Source organism: Pyrgilauda ruficollis, unplaced genomic scaffold, assembly GCF_017590135.1.
Source record: "Pyrgilauda ruficollis isolate IOZ18807 unplaced genomic scaffold, ASM1759013v1 scaffold169, whole genome shotgun sequence".
NCBI lineage: Eukaryota > Metazoa > Chordata > Aves > Passeriformes > Passeridae > Pyrgilauda > Pyrgilauda ruficollis.
In genome coordinates, this window is record NW_024515764.1 from 301,889 (window position 1) to 317,446 (window position 15,558).

The window sequence follows — 15,558 nt, forward strand, 5'->3', positions numbered from 1 at the left end:
ATTCATTAGGCTGGCTCATCTTTTATCTGAACTCACAAGGATATTTCTCCTGGAATTCTGCCAAGTTCCCTCTTTCAGGCACCTGGGGAATAAGCAACAATCACAACAGTTCTTCAGCAGCAATTCCCCTCTAAGAGTCGTGCGTGGTGGTTTCATAAATGTTAATCAAACGAGCTTTACAGCTCTGCTGGGAATTGGATGAGTGGCACTTCTGTCACCCCCACTTGTCATCGGGAAAACTGAGGCACAGTGTTCCTGTAAGGTTATGATTTAGCCAAAATAACTTTTATGGTAGGATTTTTTTCCTCCCTCCCCGAGCATTTTAAGTGGATTTGGTGGATTTGTTCTGCCAGGCCTTGGGTGAGACTCAGCCTGCTGGAAATGGGGTGATTTGGCTCTGGTACAGCTTCCACTAAGCATTATAGGCTTTCCTTAATGAATTAACTGATTACTGCAGCTCCTTCTGGAAAGCAGAGCAGCACTGATGGGATGCCATGGATTGAGGGTGTGTAGGACCAGGGATAACCCCCTTCCTATTCTCAGATATTCAGTGCAAGATACTCCACTGTACCAGACAGATTTACTGCCCAACTGTGTCTCTACAGAAATGCCCAGCCCTGGGGGTTGCTGAATGCTCCAGCATCTCTCCAGGCTGTTTGTCAGGAGCTGGAATGTCCTGGCTGCATCCTGAGGACTGAGCAGGCAGCCCGTGGGATGAGGGGTTTCAGTCTCAATTTTGCCTCTATTCAGCACATTCTTTTTTCTTTTTCCTTTTTTTTTCCCCTCCTGCACTCATTAATTACTTCCTCATGTGTTGATTCCTGCCTGAGAAACACTGAGAGTTTTTGAGGTTTTTGACAGAGAGGAGTCTGGAAAAGGTTAAAACTAGATTAGGGAATGTTTATCTGAGAAAGATTTGATTGACAGAATGTCTGTGAGCAGGCACTTTACTTTTGTAACAAATAACTTTATTCCTGCAATGAACTCAGGTTTAGATTTAACTCCATATTTCTGCACCAGATCTAAGGCCAGTGAGAGCCAAAGGCTTTGCTTCATGTTTGTGCTTTACCAATATTTAAATAATTCCGAGGATTCCTCCTTATACAAATCCCCACAACATCCCCCATCCCTAAAGGTCTGCATGAGTATTTTTAGGGAGATACAGAGGAGGAGAAACCCCTGAGCTAAACAAACTGACCATAGGTGACAGCTCCCTTCAAACCCAGCTCAAAATGCTTTGTGCCTCAGGGATTATCTGATCATCTCCTTTTGCTCCCTCTAATCCAGTGGGTGATCACATCTGACGACAGCTTTAAAATAATAATCTGAACAGAACAAGCAATTCCCATGGGAAAGCTCGGGGTGTATGTGCTTGTAAAGAAAATGCCACTTTCCCCCCCTGTGGAACAAACTGTGAGTATTAACCATCTGTGCAAGTCGTGCAGTGCTGGAAAGCTGCAGCCTTTTAATCAGAGCTTTGGATTCCATAGCAGGATTTCATCAGCTGCGGGAGCGTTTTCAGCCAGGTTATGTAAATTCTGTCAAGAAACCAAGTGGCTGAGAGAGATGGATGGAAGGAATGTGCTGGGAGGAGGCTGCATTGTTCAGGGGTTTAGTTTTATAAATCTACAGATAAATGTGCCACATTTCACACTGGACACCCACCTTAAAGGCTTTATGAGGTTTGGATCTGCCTTCTAGGGAATCCCACTCTGGGAATCCAGTGCACAAATGTGGGAGGGAACAGGCTGAGCAGGGGAGGAGGAGTTTGAGGCAGGAGTTCAGAGGATGACAAATGACAGAAATGTTGAGAATGGCATGAGAAATGGATGAGAAATGAGAAATGGATGAGAAACGGCACAAATGTTTCAAAGTACTCAAAGTGGGCACCTTGATGTGCATGGATTCAGAGCACGAGAGGAACCAGCACTCCTGGGGCTGCCAGCCCTTCCCCACACAGAAATTCCCAATTCATTTCCTCCAGCAGCAAAAATGCCCTGAAATTTACCCATTCCTGGGGACAGATCTCACCTCGGTGTCCCCAAGGTGAAGGGGTGGGAGAGATGAAGCATTCCTGTCTTCCCAGAACAAGAAGTGACAGCTTCTAATTAGAATTCATTAGAGGCAGCCCCGGGGAGCTGATGGGACCATTTTTCAGGATGTTGTTGAAATTATTTTTCATCTCATGATGACATGTTGGCTCAGTGCTCTGAGTTCCCTTCCCCAAGCCTACAGAATTCCTTTGAGTCATCTGTGCTGTGCCTAAAAGTGAGGAGATGAGACCCCAGAACCCTCAGCAAACCCTGGGCATGGCCTTGATACAAGAGAAGGGGAATGGAGGAGCAAAATGTGGCAGAATCATTATTTTTATTAAGTTACAAGGTAAAACTCATCGTCTAGATGAGCATTTCATAGAAACTGGAGCACAAGGAGATCCACAATTACTGAATGTCTGGATATTTTGGCAGCTATTTGGTATTTATCTTAAAATCAGCTCCCAGAGTCAAAGTATTCTGAGAGAAATTATTCTTTCAAAATATTCTTTCTCTTTATTCTTTCAAAAAATGATCTTTACTCCAAGAATTTACAGGGCAAAACACTTCCACCATGTGAATCTTAGGTCAAAGTCAAAGTATTCTGAGAAAAAGTGTTTATTCTTTAAAAAAATAGTCTTTACTCCAAGAATTTACAGGGCAAAACACTTCCACCATGTGAATCTTAGGTCAAAGTCAAAGTATTCTGAGAAAAAGTGTTTATTCTTTAAAAAAATAGTCTTTACTCCAAGAATTTACAGGGCAAAACACTTCCACCATGTGAATCTTAGATCCTCTGAGAAAAAAACCCACCTTTGCCTTTTAGTTCTACCTCATCTTTTACAGTTTGGACTGGGAATCTTCCTTGCTTTGAGTCCTGGACCAGTCTGTGATTTGGGTTAGTTTTTATTCAAAAAGCAATAAAACCAGGCATCACCAGGCAGGATTCTGGAGGTGCAGACCTCCAGAAATTATAATTAATATAATAATTACATTATTTTCCCTGCTGTGGGTGAAGTTCCATTTGTCACCATGTTGTCGTGAGGGGGATTTCTGGGAAAAATAAAGAACATTTTAATTGTTGTTAACCAGGCTGGAGCCTGAGCAGGTGATGGTGGGAGGAGAAGGCAGCAGCAGCAGCGTGGAGCTGGCACAGAACACTCAGCAGATCTGTTCTGCTCCCTCCTCCAGGATGTTCTGCTGCTCTGTGGCACCTCAGGATAACAGAGAGCTGAGAATTCCTCATGATCTCACTGCAGTGTTTTTCCAGGGGAAGCTTCATGCCTGCACAAGCACTCTGTGGGATCAGCCAGCCTCATCACTTGGACACAGGGCTGCTTTGTCTGACTTCATGCTCTGCAGATATCCATGACACATCAGGCTGGAAAGATCATTTATGAGCAACTCAAGCTGGCATTTCTACACAGAAGGTGTCAGTCAGGGAGATTTCAGTCTGGTTTTTAAAACCCCCATAAGCCAAGAGCTTAAGTCATCTCTGCTTTGTCACTGTGTGTTAACTGTAGCCACCGAGAGATTTAGGGTGAGATTTCAGACATTGCTTAATCATTGTTGGTTTTAAATAGAACAGACTTTCCTGAACCATGCATTTGGGTCCTGAAAATCCTATTCAGCATTTTTCTGCACATGGATCATGGGAACACGGTCCAAAGGGTATTGCCAGAGAGATGTGGAGTCTGAGATTCATGTCTGATCTTTTTCCTGATGAGAGAATCTGGGACTATCTGGGAATGTTCCTTGCTGGTGGATTCAGCAGCCTCCTTCCAGGGATCCATCTCCAGCTGGCAGGAGTGGATGTCTTCAGTAGCAAGACTTTCATAAGGAGAACAACACAAAGCCATAAAAATGGAAATCACCTCCTGTTCTGTTAAATTAACCTGTCAAAAATTCTCTCTGTGGCCAACAATCAAGCTGACAATAAGCTAATTACAGAAAGACCTCTAAACACAAAAAGTATTAGATTGACTGGGTTGTTACCTGCCTGTATTTTCCTGCCTGAGCAGCCCACAGATCTTCAGGCACATTGTTGATTTGCCTCCTTGTGTGATCCCAGGGGCTGTGCGGGGAGATAAAATCTGCAGGAGTGCCTGTGACTCTCCCAGATCCCGGGGCTGGAGGCACAGGAGCCAATTCCCCTGCACAAAAACACTCCTTGCAGCCAGCACTGCCTGCAAAGTCAACCTCAAGGAGCTCCAGCTCTGTTTCTTACATAACACTCAATAACAATCCTCTTGGGAAGCCTTCCCAGCCCTCTTTATATCATTTAGATAAGAAAAAAGCCCCTTTAGGGCAAAGTAATTCAAGCCCCTCTTCTGCAGATGATGCACTGATGGGTAGTGCAGGTTTAGCCCTGCATTTAAACACCCTGAGGAGCACAGGGATGCCTTGGGAAGGCTGGCCTGGAACAGAGGCTGCACAGAGCTAAAGAATAAAGCAGGGATTTATGAAAAGGATCTCCTCCATGGAGCCACCTTGGGCAGCACGAGAGCCCAGCCAGGGCTGCACCCAAGATGAACCAAAATGGTCCCAAAATGAACCCAAGGTGAACCCAAATGGTCCCAAAATAAACCCAAGATGAACCAAAATGAACCCAAGATGAACCAAAATGGTCCCAAAATGACCCCGAGAGGAACCAAAATGGTCCCAAAATGAACCCAAGAGGAACCAAAATGGTCCCAAATAGAACCCAAGATGAACCAAAATGAACTCAGGATGAACCCAAATGGTCCCAAAATGAACCCAAGAGGAAGCAGAATGGTCCCAAAATGCACGATGGTCACAGGGTCTCTCCCTGGGATCAGCTCTGCTCCATGTGCACATTGCAGTTCATTGTCCAATTCCAGCTCAGCCCCTGCAGTCCCATCCTTGTTTTTCTCTCTCCAGCCCACGTTGTTTGTGCTCTTGGGCTGAGATTTGGATCATTTGTCCCCAGCTAGAGCAGGAATTCTTTGTCTCCCTGCTCTGTGCACAGAGCTCACCATCCCCTGATATGAACCCAGACCCACACACTAAAGCAGCACCTGAGGCATCAACAGCGCAGGACAATCATGCTGAAATTTCAGCTTTTTCCCTCTGAAACTTCCCCAATCCCCCCCACTCTTCCCCTGCTCCTTGGTTATTTGCCATTGGCATGTCCCCCCTGCCTCCCCACAGCCATCTGTGCAGCTTGCTCCCAGCAGACTCCCTGTCTTGGTGTGTGGATGGAAGAGAGGGAATGGCAGTGAATCCCTTCCCTGGGCACCACGGGAGTGGGGAATGAGCAGCCTTGCAGTGTCTCCTTCCTCAGCATTCCTGCAGAAAAATGGGATGTCCCTCCTGGTGACCCTCCCAGGGCCTGCAACAGCACCAGGATTTCATTAATTGGGTTTTCAGCAGAAGCCAGTGATTGTAAAAATCACCAAACCTGGGCTTGCAAAGGGTGCATCAAGGACTGGAAGGATGGGGTTGGGTTAGGTTCACTTGTAAAAATTAACTCTGATTTAGGACAGGACCTGACAAGAATTACAGCAGGAAAACTATTAATAAAATCCTTGTGTCTTGCTGCTGTGTGCAATTTCACTTTTAAAACTTAACTCTTATTTAGGACAGGACCTGACAAGAATTACAGCATGAGCACTATTCATAAAATCTTTATGTGTTGCTACTGTGTGCAGTTTCACTTTTAAAACTTAACTCTTATTTAGGACAGAACCTGACAAGAATTACACTTGCGTGTTGTTGCTGTGTGCAGTTTCACTTTCAAAAATTAACCCTGATTTAGGACAGGACCTGACAAGAATTACAGCTATTCATAAAATCTTTGTGTGCATCACAAACAGGGAGGCACAAGGACCCAATTTCCCAGGAAAAAAAGCCAAATATTCATTTACAGCCGCACAGGCCTTGACTCAGGCACATGAGTGAGTTACTTAAATTAAAAAAAAAAAAAAAAAAAAAAAAAAAAAAAAACCCAAAAAAAACCAAAACAAAAAAAAAAAAAGAGGACTGGTTTCAGGTTCAGGGCTGGTGTAATCCCACTGATTTCAGGACCACTTTGGGATTTTGAAGGCTCTCATTGGGATTTAAGCACAGCCATCCCAGAATTCAGCCAGTTTTCCACCTGCCACTCCTGGGACACTCAGCAAAGGCCAGAATTCTGATCCATTTTCCTCATTTTTCAGTGATGCTGATGATGGAGGGATCCTGCCTTAGGTACTGTGTGGAGGAAGAGGAGGGGACTCCAAATACCCCTCAAAAATCAGAATTATTGGCACAGGTTCAGGATCTGTCCCTGCCTGCTCCTGCTACCCTTAATTATTATTATTTTTTGCTACATTTTCCAGTTGTTTTTCAGTGCTAAAAATAACTGGGAGGGAATAAAGAGCAATCCCCCTTGGGCTTGGATTCTATTAAGCCGTGGTTCTATTTTCTTCAGAGGAGAAAAGAAAATGTGGAACAGAATTTCCTGAAAGTGAATTCCCAAAGCTGGGCACTGGAGGGATGTAGGTCACTTTGCTTTGTTCTCAGCTATAAATACATTGGTTTTTCCCTGAAAAGTGGGAGCACATTCATCCTTGCTGCTTTATTCAGGTCACTGCCTCTCAAGGTAACAGCAGAGGCTCCTGCTGCCACTTCCAGGCTCTGCTTTTAAGGAGAGGATTCTCCAAATCAATTTTTTTCCCTTTATTAAGCATGTAAAACAGCACTGCAGGGGATTAATTTATCTTTTATAATTTTATAATTCTATATATTTTATATATTTTATAATATCTACACTTATATAGTCAATATATTTGTAATTTTAGAATATATAATTTAATTATATTTATTTATACAATAATTTTAAAATTTTTAAAATAATAATAATAATGGTAATAATAATAATAATAATAATAATAATAATAATAAATGGAATAAATACAGAAATAGAAATAATAAAAATAATAATTTTATATTTTAAAATCTTCAAGGAAATCCACAGAGCCTGGCTGACCCTGGAGTGGCTTCCATGGCTGCCAGAAGGTGCTGAAGGAAAAGCTCATGAATATTTCTGTGGAACAGCGGCATCCAGTGGGCAAAGAACAATTCCTGCTGATTTCCTTGGAAAACCAGGACAGGGCCATGGAAAAAACAGAGGTTTCTCCCAATTATTCAGTGCTGGGTAACTCCAGCCCCTCGCAGTAAACTTTGTTAATTTTATTTAACATCCAAGCTGAGTTTTCGTTGCTGCATTGTGACCCATTGCTTTTTGGGCTGATGATGCCTGAGAAGGTAACTTTGCAAACAGTCCATTTTATTTTTAATTTTATTTTTTATTTTTAATTTTATTTTTAAAAGCTTGAAAAAAAAAAAAGCTTGACTTTTTTTTAATTTTAAACATTCAATTTTAATTTTAAATTTTGTTTTTAAAGAGAGATTAGCTTGAATTTTAATTATTTTCAATTTTCAAATATTTAGGTTTTAATTTTTACTTTTTTAAAGAAAGCAGGCTTGAATCTTAGGGGGTTTTTTAAGTTTTAAAACATTTCAATTTTATTTTTTAAAGAGAAATTAGCTTGGGGAAAAAAAACCCCAACCTGACAGAACTCAGAGCCTGGATGTGCAAGCTCCCATTTAGAACAAGCAAAAGTAAATCCTGAATTATCTCAGTAATATTATATATATATATTTTATATATTATTAATATATATATATAAAATATAATATTTGAGTGAGCCTTCTAAGAATGGATCTTGTAGTACAATTGGTGCTGGCTGCACTCACCTGCCTCTAATTAATTTTTAAATTTAGATTAACATAAATCTTCCTGGCAAAAATCAAGCTGAGGGAGGGAACACCACTGACCACGTTCCAAAATATTCCCCAGCACTCACTTTTCACCTTCTGGCCAAAGGCTGGCCAGAAACGCAGCCGTGTCAGGACCAGGGCAGATCAATTCCCTCACCCCACGCTCACAAATTCACATTTTTTCCACTTTGTGTGTTTAGCTGGCCTGGCCAACATCGCTTTTACGCAACACAGAGGACAAGGGACACCGAGTCCTCCTGTTTGTATCAAGTGGCAGTGACAAGCTTGCTGTTGGACAGGTCCTTTGTAGCCTGGAGCCACAAAACTCAGGGTGACAGCTGCTGTGCCCTGACACTGTCTCAGAAATTTGCTCTTTTCAGCCTCCACGAGCCCCAGGCCATGCTGCTGCCTCATGTCCTTCTTCCCTCTGCTGCACTTCCAGGGCTCTGGGCTGGCACAAGGGATGGCTTTTGGTGACCTTGCTGCTACATTCCTGCTGGGTGTTAATGCTGGCATGGTTTTACCTCATTAACCAGAGTTTTCAAGGTGTCTCTGAGCTCAGCAGGGCCAAATTCAGTGGGGTTGGTGTCTTCACCTGACAGGAGAGTGCAGGGCATTAATGCTACCAAGGTTTTACCTCATTAACCAGAGTTTTCAAGGTGTCTCTGAGCTCAGCAGGGCCAAATTCAGTGGGGTTTGTGTCTTCACCTGACAGGAGAGTGCAGGGCATTAATGCTACCAAGGTTTTACCTCATTAACCAGAGTTTTCAAGGTGTCTCTGAGCTCAGCAGGGCCAAATTCAGTGGGGTTTGTGTCTTCACCTGACAGGAGAGTGCAGGGCATTAATGCTACCAAGGTTTTACCTCATTAACCAGAGTTTTCAAGGTGTCTCTGAGCTCAGCAGGGCCAAATTCAGTGGGGTTTGTGTCTTCACCTGACAGGAGAGTGCAGGGCATTAATGCTACCAAGGTTTTACCTCATTAACCAGAGTTTTCAAGGTGTCTCTGAGCTCAGCAGGGCCAAATTCAGTGGGGTTTGTGTCTTCACCTGACAGGAGAGTGCAGGGCATTAATGCTACCAAGGTTTTACCTCATTAACCAGAGTTTTCAAGGTGTCTCTGAGCTCAGCAGGGCCAAATTCAGTGGGGTTTGTGTCTTCACCTGACAGGAGAGTGCAGGGCATTAATGCTACCAAGGTTTTACCTCATTAACCAGAGTTTTCAAGGTGTCTCTGAGCTCAGCAGGGCCAAATTCAGTGGGGTTTGTGTCTTCACCTGACAGGAGAGTGCAGGGCATTAATGCTACCAAGGTTTTACCTCATTAACCAGAGTTTTCAAGGTGTCTCTGAGCTCAGCAGGGCCAAATTCAGTGGGGTTTGTGTCTTCACCTGACAGGAGAGTGCAAGGCATTAAAGCTACCAAGGTTTTACCTCATTAACCAGAGTTTTCAAGGTGTCTCTGAGCTCAGCAGGGCCAAATTCAGTGGGGTTTGTGTCTTCACCTGACAGGAGAGTGCAGGGCATTAATGCTACCAAGGTTTTACCTCATTAACCAGAGTTTTCAAGGTGTCTCTGAGCTCAGCAGGGCCAAATACAGCAGAGTTGGTGTGTCTTCACCTGACAGGAGAGTACAGGGCATTAAAGCTGGCAAGGTTTTGCCTCACTTGGGTGTCTCTGAGCTCAGCAGGGGCAAAGTCAGCGGAGTTGGTGTGTCTTCACCTGACAGGAGAGAGTCACATGAACACTGTCATCACTGCTAGCATCACACACGTGACACAAACTCCTAAATTGCCTCTGAAGGTAATTATAAAAGCAGTAGTCCTATGCTTTCAGGTTCAAGGCCAGGCTGGATGGAGCACCCTGGCCTAGTGGAAGGTGTCCCTGTCCACAACAGGGGGCTGGAGATCTTTAAGGTGGCCTCCAACCCAACCAATTCCACGATCCAGGTGTTTAAATTCACCTGTGGTGACACTTCAGCCACGCAGGATCTCATCCCAGGCACAAGGCTGGGACAGGAGGAGGATTTCAAAGCCCTCCTGCTGAACAAAGACACGAATTCCCTTCACGGAACCACAGAACAGTTTGGGTTGGACGGGGACCTTGAGGATCACCTCGTTCCACCCTGTGCCGTGGGCAGGAACACCTTCCAGGATCCCAGCTTGCTCCAAGCCCTGGCATTGAACACTTCCAGGGATGGGTGATCTACACCTCCCCTGAGCGACCTCTCCCAGCGCCTCACCCCCTCACAGTGCAGAATTCCCCCCGAATATCCAACCTAAACCCGCTCTTTTAGCATCCAACCTCCCTAAACCGAGCACTTGTTGGACTGAGTGATCCTAAACACCCCAAACACACAACCCACGAGCATCCCTCCCCGTCCCCTCCCGCTCCGCCCGGACAAACCGGGCACGGCCCCGACCCTTCCCCTCACGCCCGAGCCGAGACGGGCCTGGGGCTCCCCGTGGGAGACCTTCACAGTGCAGAATTCCACCCGAATATCCAACCTAAACCCCCCTAAACCGAGCACTTGTTGGACTAGTGATCCTAAACACCCCAAACACGCAACCCACGGGCATCTCTCCCCCATCCCTCCCCGTCCGCTCCTGCGGGCTCCGCTCCGCCCGGGCAAACCGGGCACGGCCCCGACCCTTCCCCTCACCCCCGAGCCGAGACGGGCCTGGGGCTCCCCTTGGGAGACCTCCATAGTGCAGAATTCCATCCGAATATCCAACCTAAACCCGCTCTTTTAGCATCCAGCCCCCCTAAACCGAGCACTTGTTGGACTAGTGATCCTAAACACCCCAAACACGCGACCCACGAGCATCCCTCCCTCACACTCCCCATCCTCTCCTGCGGGCTGCGCGGCCGCTCCGCCCGGGCAAACCGGGCACTGCCCCGAACCTTCCCCCTCACGCCCGAGCCGAGACGGGCCTGGGGCTCCCCTTGGGCTCCCCGTGGGCTCCCCGCGGGCTCCCGGGAGTTGTAGTCGGAGCGCCCGGAGCGGAACTACGGCTCCCGGCTGCCCTCGGGAGCGCAGGCGGGGCGGCCCCGGGGCCGAGCTGCGGCTGCGGCAGCAGCACCGCGGGGACGCGGCGGCCGCGGGGACGCGGCCAGGCGCCGGGGACACGGCCCGGCTCCTAGTGATCCTAAACACCCCAAACACGCAACCCACGGGCATCTCTCCCCCATCCCTCCCCGTCCGCTCCTGCGGGCTCCGCTCCGCCCGGGCAAACCGGGCACGGCCCCGAACCTTCCCCTCACCCCCGAGCCGAGACGGGCCTGGGGCTCCCCTTGGGAGACCTCCATAGTGCAGAATTCCACCCGAATATCCAACCTAAACCCGCTCTTTTAGCATCCAGCCCCCCTAAACCGAGCACTTGTTGGACTAGTGATCCTAAACACCCCAAACACGCGACCCACGAGCATCCCTCCCTCACACTCCCCATCCTCTCCTGCGGGCTGCGCGGCCGCTCCGCCCGGGCAAACCGGGCACTGCCCCGAACCTTCCCCCTCCCCCCCGAGCCGAGACGGGCCTGGGGCTCCCCTTGGGCTCCCCGTGGGCTCCCCGCGGGCTCCCGGGAGTTGTAGTCGGAGCGCCCGGAGCGGAACTACGGCTCCCGGCTGCCCTCGGGAGCGCAGGCGGGGCGGCCCCGGGGCCGAGCTGCGGCTGCGGCAGCAGCACCGCGGGGACGCGGCGGCGGCGGGGACACGGCCCGGCTCAGGGCAAGGGGGTTTGCTACAGCCACACCGGGAGGTGCCGGGATAAAGGCGGATCTCAGCCCCGGTGCCCAGCGTCACCCGCTGTTCTCCGCCCGCCCGGGCGCCGCTGTGGGGATGGAGGAGGGACGGCGGCGGGCGCAGCGCTGGGCTTGTGGCTCTGGGGATCCTCGGCTCTGCCTTGGCGCTGAGGTACGTGCCTGGCTTTTCTCGGGTTGTTCCCCTCGGCATGGGGCAGCTGGAAGGGGCCGGGGTGGTTCTGGAAGCTTTAGCCGAGGTGATTCTGGTCCCTTTACCGGGGTGGTTCTGGCCCCTTCAGCCGGGATTGGGGCTGCTTTAGCCGGCGTGATTCTGGCCCCTGTATCGGGGTGATTCTGGCCCCTTTACCGGGGTGGTTCTGGCAGCTTTTGCCTGGGTGGTTCTGGCAGCTGTAGCTGGGATTAAGGCCCCTTCACCGGGATGGTTCTGGCCCCTTTAACCCGGGTAGTTCTGGCAGTTTTAGCCGGGATTAAGGCCCCTTTACCGGCATGGTTCTGGCCCCGTCAACCGGGACTGAGGCCGCTTTAGCCGGGGTAGTTCTGGCAGCTTTAGCCGGGCTGGTTCCAGCACCTTTACCTGGGATTGGGGCCGCTTTAGCCCGGGTGGTTCTGGCCCCTTTAGCCAGGATTGAGGTCCCTTCAGCCGGGGTGGTTCTGGCCCCTTTAGCCGGGATTGGGGCCGCTTTATCCCGGGTGGTTCTGGCCGCTTTAGCCGGGCTGGTTCCATCACCTTTAGCCGGGATTGGGGCCGCTTTAGCCCGGGTGGTTCTGGCCTCTTTAGCCGGGGTGGTTCTGGCCCCTTTAGCCGGGATTGGGGCCGCTTTAGCCGGGGTGGTTCTGGCCTCTTTAGCCGGGGTGGTTCTGGCCCCTTTAGCCGGGATTGGGGCCGCTTTAGCCGGGGTGGTTCTGGCCGCTTTAGCCGGGCTGGTTCCAGCACCTTTAGCTGGGATTGGGGCCGCTTTAGCCCGGGTGGTTCTGGCCCCTTTAGCCAGGATTGAGGTCCCTTCAGCCGGGGTGGTTCTGGCCCCTTTAGCCGGGATTGGGGCCGCTTTAGCCCGGGTGGTTCTGGCCGCTTTAGCCGGGCTGGTTCCATCACCTTTAGCCGGGATTGGGGCCGCTTTAGCCGGGGTGGTTCTGGCCGCTTTAGCCGGGCTGGTTCCATCACCCTTAGCCGGGGTGGTTCTGGCCGCTTTAGCCCGGGTGGTTCTGGCCGCTTTAGCCGGGCTGGTTCCAGCACCTTTAGCCGGGACTGGGCCGCACCCGGCCGCTGCTGCTGCAGCCCCGTCGGTGTTTCCCGGCTGCCCTGGAGGGTGTGAGCAGTCTCCTGTTCCCCGACAGGTACTGCAGGTAAGGCCGGGCTGGCTGGGCTGGCGGTGATTCCTGCCGGGAATTTCGTTTTCCCTGGAGCGTGTGAGGAAGGAAGCTCGGAGCTGAGGCACGTGTGGCTTTTTCTCTGCCGTGTTTCTGTATTTCCAGTCTGGCTGAATGAAGGCCAGACGAAACCCGGAATAAACCCAGAGAAGTTGGTGCAGCTGCACTGGAGGCACTGAAAGTGTTTGCTCTCATTTCACTGCCCATGCTCAGCTGCGGAATTACTTTCTGAATGTCACAAATTCTGATTTCTACCTCGCTGAGAAGCAAGTGAGCCCTGGCTCACCTTCATGGAGGTCACTTGAGCTTGGCTTTACTGCTGAACCTTCTCTCTTTTTTTGGCTAAGAGCCTCATGAAATCCTCTGCACTTCTCTGTTGCTGTAGGAGGAGTGTATTTGGCTCAAATGAGATACCATTTTTAATTCTCCTCTGTTTAGCAACTCCCTGGTTTGCTGAAACTTGCTATGAAGAATGATGCAGTTGTTCATCCTTCTAGGACCTTCCTCCGTGCTTGATTACCTGTTGAATTTTTCATTCATGGTTTCAGGATCTGGACGAGTGAATTGTCAAGGGATGCAGCTCCTGTAAATAACCCACATCCCACATTTTTATGGTGGGAATGACGCTGTGTGACAAGTAGATAATGGAGATGACAAAGGGGAAGCTTCCACAGCCTTGGCAGAGCTGGAGAGGTTCTTGCCCTCTTTTGAGCTTTGCTTTCTGCTCTCAGTAGTAGGTGTCTAGGTTTGTGTCTAGAGCAGGTGACATGTTTTGGACTCATGGTGGCTCCTTTAAAAAGTTCTTTTTTGACTTACAGGGCAGTAGTTGGGTATCAGGTAACTCTGTGTAGTCTCAGCTCCACCACTGGTGTATCCTCAGTACCTTATGCCTGTTTTTCAGACTGATTTAATTCTGTGCTGGAAGAGCAGGAGTTCTTTAGGGTGCCTGCAGCATTATTAACAGTCTGTCATTTAACAGCATCACCACAGGCTCTGTTTTATTGAAGAATTATTTCCTTTTTAGGCTTCACAAAGGTGAATGTGTTTCCCATGCCTTCCTCTTTGCACAGCTCTGTGAGTCACTGCCATGAGAAGGAGCTTCATATTTGTGTGATACTTGGCTCAGCACAATTCTTTGCTTATTCTGATTTTGCTGTATAGCATCATATGTTTTGACATTTATTTTGAGTGCATGTTTGGAGCTCTGTGGCTGTGAAAATCCTGTGCCAAATTTCGTGTGTGAAGAATCTGTTATCCTCCTGCTTTGGTCTGCAATGGGCACTGCTGGGATTGTTTGGAAGAACTGGGATGCCTTTTCCACTGAAACTTCATCAGATGTCTGGGAAACTGCAAAATACTGTGGGAGTGCTGGAAGTGTGGTGGTTGCAGTTGTCTCCTTCCCTTTTTCTTGGGAAGAGGGATGTCCATGGCTTTTTCAGCTGCCTTGATGTAGAAGTGGGTGGCTCCAGGAGCACAGAATGCTCAGAGCTGTGGCTGCTGCCTCAGAGACGAGCTCATCTCCTGCCTTGTGTTTGTGCAGGTTTGATTTTGCTGCTCACAGAGGCTGGTCCTGCTGGTCCCTCTGGAGCTGAAGGCTTTCTCCAGCCTAGTCCAGCTCTCTGAGGTTGTGTTGTCCCTGCCTGTTCCCATCAAATCTGTTTGCCTTGCTCATCATCTTGCTCCAGCAGAGCTCTGGGCTCAGGCAGGACTCAGGGCTGTGCTGAATGTCACCGTGCCACAGCAGCTCTGGTCCTGCCCTTTCCCTTCAGTTGTTGTTTTCCAGGGAGAGAACGGAGAGTCCTCTTTGAGTTCTGGCTGTTTTTCAGGGATTCTAGTTCATGGCTTCTCAAGCATGTTTTTGGAGGGGCCAGAATTGTAATATAGTGTTCTCTCACCTTTCCATAACTCTCCCTGGAAGCTCTGATGGGAGAGAAATCATTGAATTCTCCTTAAACAAAGTGCAGTCTGTTGTTTTGTGGGAGATTTGCAGAATTTAAATATTTCTTTTCCCTCTGTAGTAGTGTTTGAAATTTTCAAGAACACAGAAAAAGTCCTTCAGCATTTAGACTGGAACATGGAATCAGTGAAGTTTCATTGATGTACTGGCAGGATATTCAGCTGATTGATCTTGGACCTTGAGCCACATTCCCTGATGAAACCCCAAGGGAATTAGGGATGAATGCTGGATCAGGGGTTGAAACTTCCTTCTTTTCCTGTGACCAGGCTGTGGAGGGCAGAACTTGGAGCTGGGATGTGTGAGCTTTATTCCTGGCTCTGCCACCAATCCCACGTGTACCTCAGGCTCCATTTCCCATCTGCAGAGTGCTCTTGGATTCTCCAGAGTCCCCAGAGCACAAAGAAAACATCTGGACCTGTAAAATGCACAGACCTGGAGGGGAACTGATGGATGTGCTGCCCCTCAAACCTTGGTTGAGTGAGGAAGGCAAGATCTCCTCCTCACTTTGTTCTGCTCCCACATGGCTGCCTGGCCAAAGGCATGTCAGCAGAGATTAGATTTAAACCTCCTGATCTGCTTTCAGAGCACAGAAAGGGCAAGTTGCAGGCTGAGAGCAGGCAGGAGTGCAGTGCTGACCGTGCTGGGAGCCTGGAGGGGAATC

General features: G+C 48.8%; 1 protein-coding gene across 1 annotated transcript in view; it reads left to right on the forward strand.

Annotated features, from left to right (window-relative positions):
* Nucleotides 1-11,470: 11,470 nt before the first annotated feature.
* MIB2 (MIB E3 ubiquitin protein ligase 2) overlaps nucleotides 11,471-15,558 on the forward strand; it is a 42,484-nt gene continuing 38,396 nt past the window's right edge. The window contains exon 1 of the mRNA XM_041463673.1: nucleotides 11,471-11,723. The gene's annotated coding sequence lies outside the window, so the exon portion shown is untranslated. The remainder of the gene's footprint in view (nucleotides 11,724-15,558) is intronic.